The sequence below is a fragment of the Xenopus laevis genome, chromosome 3L (assembly GCF_017654675.1).
Source record: "Xenopus laevis strain J_2021 chromosome 3L, Xenopus_laevis_v10.1, whole genome shotgun sequence".
Lineage (NCBI taxonomy): Eukaryota > Metazoa > Chordata > Amphibia > Anura > Pipidae > Xenopus > Xenopus laevis.
In genome coordinates, this window is record NC_054375.1 from 13,494,987 (window position 1) to 13,505,336 (window position 10,350).

General features: G+C 43.2%; 2 long non-coding RNA genes across 2 annotated transcripts; one reads left to right on the top strand and one right to left on the bottom strand.

Moving 5' to 3' along the window:
- Nucleotides 1-4,896: 4,896 nt before the first annotated feature.
- On the bottom strand, nt 4,897-9,719 carry LOC121401019. Its single transcript, XR_005966029.1, has 2 exons — nt 8,123-9,719; nt 4,897-5,099 (listed from the first exon to the last, which is right to left on the bottom strand). It is a non-coding gene; the product is annotated as an uncharacterized LOC121401019 (long non-coding RNA).
- LOC121401030 lies at nt 5,002-7,308 on the top strand. The gene is made up of 2 exons (XR_005966050.1): nt 5,002-5,129; nt 5,758-7,308. It is a non-coding gene; the product is annotated as an uncharacterized LOC121401030 (long non-coding RNA).
- Nucleotides 9,720-10,350: the final 631 nt, after the last annotated feature.

Below are 10,350 nucleotides of genomic sequence, written 5' to 3' on the forward strand. Positions count from 1 at the left end.
ACTTCTTTAGTTAAGCTTTAGTTCTCCTTTAATTTAAAGGGCCAGTACACCTCCGCTTTACTACTGTGAATAGGCAGAGGAGGAAGGGGTGGTCATTGGCAGGAACGGGTGGGTGGCAGCAGAACTGTGAAGAGAACACCCCCAAAGAGTGCAAAATGGTCTGGCAGTGAAAGGGTTAAAGCCCAACACACTGGCAGTTATTGCAAGGAAGGGCATATAAGGACCAGCGCAGATTAGTGTCTCCCCGGGTGGAGAGAGAATGATGCAAAGTCAGTGTCTGTTCTGCAAGTGGATCTGGACACAATCAAACAGGAGGTTTCCTGAAACTGTCAGTCGCAGCACTGCCAGCTGATTGGCTCACGTCTCTGCAAGGGAATAAAACTGCTGCTCTGATCCGTGCAAACGAAACAACTCTCAGCCTGAACAGCTGGACAGGTGGGTAATAATAATCTTTATTATGGGCTCTGTCTTTATTGTCCCTTTAACCCAGTGATCCCCAACCAGTAGTTTGTGATTAACACGTTGCTCTCCGACCCCTTGGATGTTGCTCCCAGTGGCCTCAAAGCAGGAGCTTATTTTTGATTTACAGGGTTGGAGGCGAGTTTCTGTTGTACAGGTATGGGACCTGTTATCCAGAATGCTCGGACCTTGGGTTTTCTGGATAAGGGATCTTTCCATAATTTGGACCTTCATACCTTAATTCTACTAGAAAATCATGTAAACATTAAATAAACCCAATAGGCTTGTTTTGCTGCCAATAAGGATTAATTATATCTTAGTTGGGATCAAGTACAGGTGTGGGACCTGTTATCCAGAATGCTCAGGACCTGGGGTTTTCCAGATAACGGATCTTTCTGTATTTTGGATCCTCATACCTTAAACAATTATGTACTAAACCCAATAGGCTGATTTTGCTTCCAATAGGGATTCATTATATCTTAGTTGGGATCAAATACAGGTATGGGACCTGTTATCCAAAATGCTCGGACCTTGGGTTTTCTGGATAAGGGATCTTTATGTATTTTGGATCCTCATACCTTAAATCGCCAGCGGGATGGCACTCGGAGCTCTTAGTTTTCGGAAGTCATCCAAAGTTTCTTCTGGAAGGCTTTTCAGGGAGATTAGTCGCCCGAAGAAGAGGCGATTTGTCGCTGGGCGACTAATCTCCCCCTATGTGTGTCTCTGCCCTAATGGGGTTATTTATTAAAATCCGAATGTTAAAGTCTCTAAAAATTCAAGTTTTTTTCACTAGGAAACTCACATTTTTAGAGGGAAACAAAAACTAGAGTTTTTTTGAGATTTATTATACCCCAACGCTGCAAAAAGCCCAAATCTGAAAATCCTCCATCTCAGCCCTCTCAAGGTCCTGTATAAGTCAATGGGAGAGGCACATCTCAGTTTGAAGTTTTCGTGGTCTGCACTGGGTTTAGCCCGAAAATCAGACTTTTTTTAGGGTTTTCGGACAAAAACTTGAAAACACATCGAGCAATTCGGGGAAAAAAGCCAGAAAAATGTGAGCAATTTGAGCAAAGAGGCAGAAAAATCCGAGCGATTTGGGGGTTTGCTCAATTTTATGTCGTTTTTCCGCAATACGATAAAGGTAATAAAATAAGCTAAAATCGGGCATAGGAGTTTGTTCGTAGTTTTTTTTATTAATAAAATATGAGATAAATTCGGATTTTAGTAAATAACCCCCAGTGTGTATTTGCAATTTAGTAACACTTTCAATAATACATAGGGATGCACTGAATCCACTATTTGGGACTTGGCTGAATCCCCTGAATCCTTGGTGAAAGATTCGTCTGATTACCGAACCAAATCCTAATTAGCATATGCAAATTAGGGGCAGGAAAAGAAAAAGTGGGAAAAATTCTTCTTTTGTGACGAAAAGTCATGTGATTTCCTTACACTCCCCTAATTTACATATACAAATAAGGATTTGGTTCGGCCAGGCAGAAGGATTTGGTCGGCCGACTGAATAAGGCCGAATCCCGAACCAAATTCTGGATTCAGTGCATCCCTAATAATACATATGGGTCGGACTCACAAAGGTATTAGGTGGTTCACAGTGTTGCTACATATGTGATCTCTATGGGGGGATTAAATTGGTGAGTTCTACTGTCCTGTTGATTGAGGGCAGGGTTGCCAGGTCTAATTTTCTACAAAACCAGCCCAAAACTAGCCAAGAGGCACTTCAAAAATAGCCCAAAAAATAGCATATGATGTGCAGTGAAAAAAGTCTAAAAATTAAATGACTGTTTCACAAATTTTTCCATAAAGCAAAACGGTACAGGTTAGCCTGTCACCCGGGGAGAAAGCTAAAGTCCTGCATTGGGTCGGGTACCTGCAGAATACCCGCAAAGTGATCAGGTTTCGGCAAAAAGTCCCTGTGCGCGCAGTCCGCAGGTAATCGGGCTGGATACCTAACCACCCTTGTGGTTCTTCCAGTTTTTACATTTTCTTTTGTGAAGATTCGGCACCAGAGTGACGTCACTTCCGGGCAAATGCGACGTTATTTCCAGGCAAATTCGACGTCACTTCCGGGCAAATGGTACGTCACTTCCGGGCAAATGTGACGTCACTTCCGGGCAAATGTGACTTCGCTTCCGGTTTTGTGTGTCCCCCGATCGGAAGGTTATTTGGCCTATTGTGGGGCGAGTAGCGGGAACATGCGGGTCAAATTTCGGGTTGCTGGTACAAGTTTCAAAAAATTGACCCGCGCAGGACTCAAGCATAAGTACAGAGGAGGGCTCAGGAGATATAGGGGTCCCATAAGGCTCTAAGGTTGCCACCTTTTCCGTACAAAAATACCGGCCTTCCTGTATATTTATCTTTTTTCCCTATTAATAACATTGGGATCACTGACCTTCCTATATATTTATCTTTATTCCCTATTAATAACATTGGGATCACTGACCTTCCTATATATTTATCTTTATTCCCTATTAATAACATTGGGATCACTGACCTTCCTATATATTTATCTTTATTCCCTATTAATAACATTGGGATCACTGACCTTCCTATATATTTATCTTTATTCCCTATTAATAACATTGGGATCACTGACCTTCCTATATATTTATCTTTATTCCCTATTAATAACATTGCGATCAACCATAATTTTTACCATCCAGGCCAGTAAAATACTGGGCAGGTGGTAACCCTATAAAGCCGTAATAAATATACAATTTCAGTAAATATTGGTAAAACAGGTCAACCTCTAGACATTTTGGTGACCAGCAGATTTTTGGCCCAAAATTGTCTGAAATTGAGGAAAGTCACTGGAAAATGTGAGAATGCTTAAGAGTGACGGGAGACTGGGGTACAGAGCCCAAAATCTGGTAACTCCCGACTTCTACGCAAGTCAGTCACATTGCATGCTGGGTATTGTAGTCTCACATTCAACTTGGCAAAAAGTTGGCAGGCTTGGCCACATTAGGGCAAGAAAAAACATTGGTTGGTTTCCAAGTTGGAAACTAGCCATAGACCCAAAAATCTGTGACTTGTCTAGTTTGTACTTTCAAAACCGGCGTGGGATTTAAATTTGGCTGTAAATCAGCCAACCTGGTAACCCTGATGGAGGGTGTAACTGGTGACCCATTTGTAAGCTTTTTGGAAAAATCATTCAGTTGTTGCAGAAACATCACTCAAACGATGACTAATCTGACCATGTGATTATTGTAGTTTCAGTTCCTGTTCTGTAGTAGCAGAAAATAAAATGGAATAAGATGGATTATCATGATTGTCCCTGAGGGATCTGGGATGTGCCATTTATATATCTGATGTGTTTTGTTCCCAGAGCACCGAAAAGAAGACCGAGAGTTTAGACCTTGATCCGGATTCGCGTTCGGATGCACAAAATGAGCCGGTGGATTCAGTGAGCAGAGGTTCTGGGGGAAGCAGCGCAAGGAAAGAGGAGAAATCATCACAACCATTCATTGTGCTGAGCCAGGACGAGTATGCGGAGCACCATTCCTCCATCATGCACTGCAGGTACTGATCCTCATTCAAAAACAGAAAGCCAAAATCCTTGGGCAACTGTATAACCATAATGATTTCTGCAATGGGTTCAGGTGCTCATGTCCCAAACCTTCAGCAAAGGGGAGTGAGTCATAGAAAATTGATTGTAGGCAGGCACCAATCCGGAACACCAGAAAGTAGAATCCAGGAGCCCAACGTTTAAAGGGCATGTAAAGGCAAAATAATAAAACCCCATTTTTACTTTCTTTTATGAAAAAAGACTCCAATATACTTTAATTAAAAAATCTGTACTGTTTTTTATAAGAAACCTGACTGTATGCAGTGACATTCTCCCTTCATTTACTGCTGTGGATAGGAATTGTCAGACGGTCCCTAACTGCTCTGCAGGGAAACAATTATACTTATGAACAGCAGGGGGAGCCCCCGCCTTACTTCCCAGCCATGCAGAACTCAAGCAGCTTTGTTTGTTTCCCTGTAGAGCAGTCGGCGACTGTGTAGAGATTTGTATTGGATTTTATTTTTGCCTTTACATCCCCTTTACTGTTTCCAAATCCTTTCCTCCAAAAAATCTCTTAAAACGCACTTTTTTAGAGAAGCCTCCCCTCCCTCTGCTTAACTACCAAATGCAATACCACATACAGTACTACATCTCTCACCCACTTATATCTGATCTTGCCCAATCCCACGCCTTGTGTCTTATTCCCTTCCCTTTAGATTGTAAGCTCTTTTGCACAGGGCCTTCCTCGCCTTTTGTACCTTATTGGTTGTGTTGTATTTAACTCCATATGTTCTATGTATGTAATTCATGTGATTTCGTTGTATAAACACATTTACTTTACAGCACTGAGAAATATGCTGGCGCGATATAAATAAATGTCAATAATAATAATGATATCACTCTCTACATCATACTAAGAGTTAACTCAAAGGTGAACCATCCCTTTAAAGTTGTTTATTTGCCAGCCGTTAACATTATTGCTTTTTCTCTGGCAGGGTCGACTGCTCCGGGCGCCGGGTGGCTAGTCTGGATGTTGACGGGGTGATTAAAATCTGGTCTATTGATGGCATCATGCAGACAAAAGCTTCAAAAAATCTCCAAGTCGGCTCTGCTCTCCCTGGAATGGGCGACAAAGAGAGACAGACTGGTGAGAGAGTCCTTCATATGGCTGCTCATAATTTGTCAAGTTTTCATTTAACCCTCTATTCTATCCCAACCACTGGGATTTGGTATCTTTGCTGAATAACTCTGTACTGATTCTGAAATAATTAAGTTTATCTTCACTATTCCTCTCTCAGCATCTGTTTCTCTTCATTCTGTCTTCATTCAGCAGTTGGGTGTCAGATGAATGATCCAGATGTATTAGAGCTCACTCTATTAAAATCACCAGACATCATGTCTCTCTACATGCAGGATTTGAGCAGAATTGAATTGAGCAGAATTTTTGTTTTGTTAGAATCTATTTGTACTGGAATCAGTTATTTGAGTGAGCTCTAATACATCTGCTAGGAAAGGAAGCCCCCCTGTAAGATATATTGGATCTAACTGTCAGTGATTATCTGACACCCAACTGCTGCATGAAGACAGAATGAAGAGAAACAGATGCTGAGAGAGGAATAATGAAGATAAACTTGTTTTTTTTTCAGAAACAATGCGGAATATTTAATTGGTTGTATTTAGAAAGTTTCTTATTTCAGTATGATGAAGCTTATATTAAATTTTCATTTTTGCCATAGTTCCCCTTTAATGAGAAGTGACTATTCTTATCCATGCAGATCAGTTGCAAGCGGACAGCCACACAAAACTGCTCAAATGAGGATTTCTTTGTCCCCAGTGCTGTCTGAGGACCATAGATATATTTGAATAACATCATAATCCGTGCCATCAGCCTGATGAGTTGCAGCCAATGATGGGCCAGAAAGGTTGAAGAAGAAAGGTTGACAACCATCTCATTGAGGTCAACCTTTCCAAAGCCACCCATCCAGAGAACAAGAAAACAAAACCATGATAGTTCTAATTCTATGAGTTGTGAACCAAAATTGGATCTCTGTGCAGTTCAAGTGGGTCTCAGTGAAGTTCCTTCTACATTAGTATTTAAAATAAGGCACATCATTACTTTTGAGCCAATGCTGGGGTCACAACGCTAACTCCAACTGGGTCCTCTAAGAAACCATTCCCTGCAAGCCCAACTGCCAATTCAGCCTCATGAGTTGCAACCAATGATGACCAAAAAGGCATCCATCCATTTGCCTGAACCTGAGCACATACACACTAGGTTGACAACCATCTCATTGAGGTCAACCTTTACAAAGCCACCCAACCAGAGAACAAGAAAACAAAACCATGATAGTTCTAATTCTATGAGTTGGGAACCTAAATTGGGTCACTGTGCAGTTCATGGTGGGTCTCAGTGAAGTTCCTTCTACATCAGTATTTAAAATAAGGCACATCATTACTTCTGAGCCAATGCTGAGGTCACAACGCTAACTCCAACTGGGTCCTCTAAGAAACCATTCCCTGCCAGCCCAACTGTCAATTCAGCCTCATGAGTTGCAGCCAATGATGCCCAAAAAGGCATCTATCCATTTGCCTGAACATACACACTAAGTTGACAACCATCTCATTGAGGTCAACCTTTTCAAAGCCACCCATCCAGAGAATAAGAAAACAAAACCATTCACATGATGAGTCTAATTCTATGAGTCACCCATCCGAATAAAAAACCAAAACCATGATGGTTCCAAAAGAGTTGGGAACCCAATTTGGGTCTCTGTGAGGTCCATAGTGGGTCTCAGTAAAGTTCCTGTTACATCAACATCTGAAATAAGGCAGATCATTACTTCTTGCCCTAAAAGGCATCCATTTGCCTAAACCTGAGCACATAAACACTAGGTTGACAACTATCTCATTGAGGTCAACCTTTCCAAAGCAACCCATCCAGAGAATAAGAAAACAAAACCATTAGCATGATGGTTCTAATTCTATGAGTTGGGAACAGAAATTGGTTCTTCATACAGTTCATGGTGGGGCTCAGTGAAGTTCCTGCTAAATCAGTATTTGACATAAGGCACATCATTACTTCCAATGCTGGGTCACAACGCTAACTCCAACTGGGTCCTCTAAGAAACCATTCCCTGCCAGCCCAACTGCCAATTCAGCCTCATAAGGGGCAGCCAACGATGCTGCCCAAGATTTCAAGGACCTTTTCTGACGGGAACATTCTAGCATTTTAGTCACCGACATTCCATCATTGGAACAAAGTACAATTTGGAAAGCGCACACCTGCTATTATGTAAGTGTTTAATAAAATATTTTTTGTATCTTTATTTAAGACTGAGTGTGCAATCCTTATTTTTTTGTGATTCCATCATTGGAAACTTTCAACAAGAAAACCTTATTGGTCTGTGCTCAAGTTGATGCTACACATGATAGAAAGACATAGGCTTGGAGGTCCTTGGGGAATTTATTTTTTTGCTTCATTTATGTCAACAATGAGAATCTAAGAAGCTGGAGATGGCTGGACCACCTGGGGGGTGAAGTATGAATGCACAGAATGAAGAAATCTGATGCATGGAGACAATTCCATTTCTAAGGCTTTTGCCATTTTGTATCTACTGTTTAACTTTCATATTGTTACATGAATGTTCTTCAAACAAGTGCTACAGCCCCTGAAATCTTTCTAAATGTTACCGGTGAACCATTTATCTAGATATCTAGATTTATCATGGAAAGATATAGCTCCATACTGTGCAGGCACCAATAAACGTCAACATAGTCCTAAATCTGGACATTATCCCACTGCTCTTAGACTGTTTATAATATAACCCATCCCAGACTGTATAGTTGATTGTATAACTTTGGAAGATATGGAGCTATTTACTCACATAATTGCACCTGCTTTTCTCTTGATACCATGTAACTACTCAGTTGGAGGACCCAGCTGGGTTCCAAAGCATTTAAGAAGAAGGTTGACATGAGGAAATTTATCTCATACATATCTTACACGGCTTGCAAGCCACCGACACAGAATAGCGCACACTTGTTTCGGTAATATGAAAATGCTTCAGGCTGAGCATATGAAATTGTTTGGCAGTCCCTTTACTGATAGACCCCTTCCCTGTGGTTATTTACCATTCATACCTGTTTCCAAAGAATCTGTTGTCAGCCTTATATCCTGTTATAAAGCATCAGGAGGGAAATGAATCATCATTGGCTTGGTTTATTGTACGCCAGTGGGTGAAGACACCTCTGTTTGAACAAATGTTAAATTGACTCCAGGTAGGCAATGAAGTTGGTTGATGATGGGGGGACCTGTGAGGGTGCTAATTTCCACAGGGAGATGATGGTATCTAGGTCAACGTTGACCTTGTTCATCTGTAGGGCTGATGGGTGCCTTTTCTGATCAGAGGTCCATGCTTGGAAGTATCTGTAGACTGGTGTGCTTGACCTTTAATTGCGTCTAGGAAAGTTTTAGCTTGCTGGTTTCAGAGACCGGTATTAGGACACCAAGAGAGGTTTGTAGTAATGGTCACTGGGACCCTATAAATGGGGTTACTTGTTGGAGAATTCCTTTACATGTCAAGGTGCTGGAGGATCTGCTTCCCCCTCCCCCTGTATATATCAGTTTATAGGTAGAAACGCAAAAGAGTGGATTACCTTTAATTGTTGCTCTTTGTATATGTAGACCAGGGTGTCTCCGTGTCTCCAGTGAGGATAATCTTGTAGATGTTGGAGGTCCTGGTGGATGGAAAGAGAAGCAGAGCTGTGATCTCACACTTGGTCAGTAGCTGGTGCTTATCTTGGGGTGTAAAAGGATCCTAAATGTGGGATTGGAGTTGTACCTTTACCTGGTTACCTGGTTTGGTTATTGCTAATGAGATCCATGCAGGGGGTTTTGAACTTCACTCTTGTTTGGGTCTCCTTTTGTTAACGAGGGTCCCAACTAAGGGCTTTGAGTTTGTGTCCAGCCTGGGGGGGGGTCTCTTGTATGGTCCCTGGAGGCCTGGGGGATTCTCCTGTTAATCAGCTACTTGTCACATTTGGACTGGGGGTCCTTGTTAGTAAGAGGTTCCCTATTGAGTTCTTGCAGTGTTTGGTTTATGGGGGGTCCTTCTATGAAGTGTGAGATGATTATTAAGGAACAGCTGGCGGATCGGAGGTTGTTCAAGGCCCGAGTTGGTGTCTGTTTGAGAGCAGCTGCCCCGGCCTGTGCCTCACACTCAGCCTCGGACTCTCCTGCCACTAAACCCGCGCCCCCGACACGTTGCCCTTGACTCCCGACTCCTCCAGTGCAACTGTGTCTCTGGGCCGGAGATGTCGCGGCTACTTCTCTCTGTGCTACAGGCGGGCCCGGCTTTCAGCACCAGGGACAGATCCTCAGGCAGCAGATACCGGCCGAGTCGGGCTGAGGGGTCGCGCAGATCAGGAGCGGGGGCTGGAGATACAGAGAAGTGTAACGTGATCCTCTCCTGCAGCTCTGACTCTGTCTCTCCCTGCGCCCCCGGACTTCTAGCAACCCCCCTTCCCTTCTTCAGTATTTCCCTCCCACTCCCGACTCTGCTCCTTCCCCTCAATCCCTCCCATCCCTAATTCTGATCCTCCCCCCTATCAGTGTCCCTCCCCAGGCCCTTCCTTCTCTATGAGGGTCTCACCCACTATCTGCTCTGTCCCTCCCTCTTATTCGCATTTCCCTCCCTCCCAAATGCCAATTTCAGCCAAATCTGTCTGTGTCCCTCCCACCCCCCCAGCGGTTACCCAATCTCACTTCTATCCGACACTCTGTCCTTTCCCTCTGTCTGTTTCTGTCCCTCTGTCTGTATCTGTCCCTCTGTCTGTATCTGTCCCTCTGTCTGTATCTGTCCCTCTGTCTGTATCTGTCCCTCTGTCTCTATCTGTCCCTCTGTCTCTATCTGTCCCTCTGTCTGTATCTGTCCCTCTGTCTGTATCTGTCCCTCTGTCTCTATCTGTCCCTCTGTCTCTATCTGTCCCTCTGTCTGTATCTGTCCCTCTGTCTCTATCTGTCCCTCTGTCTGTATCTGTCCCTCTGTCTCTATCTGTCCCTCTGTTCTGTATCTGTCCCTCTGTCTCTATCTGTCCCTCTGTCTGTATCTGTCCCTCTGTCTGTATCTGTCACTTTGTCTAACCCCATTCTGACTGAAGCCCCCCCCAATATTCTCTCTGCCCCTCACTCTGGCTGATCATCTTTTCTGTCCTCAATGATTTATTCCTCCCAATCCCACAGCCCACTCTGTCCCTGCCTCTCTCTCTCTCTCTCTCTCTCTCTCTCTCTCTCTCTCTCTCATACACACACAGACTCTCTCTCTCTCTCTCTCTCACTCAAATCAAATCAGCTTTATTGGCAGATCTCT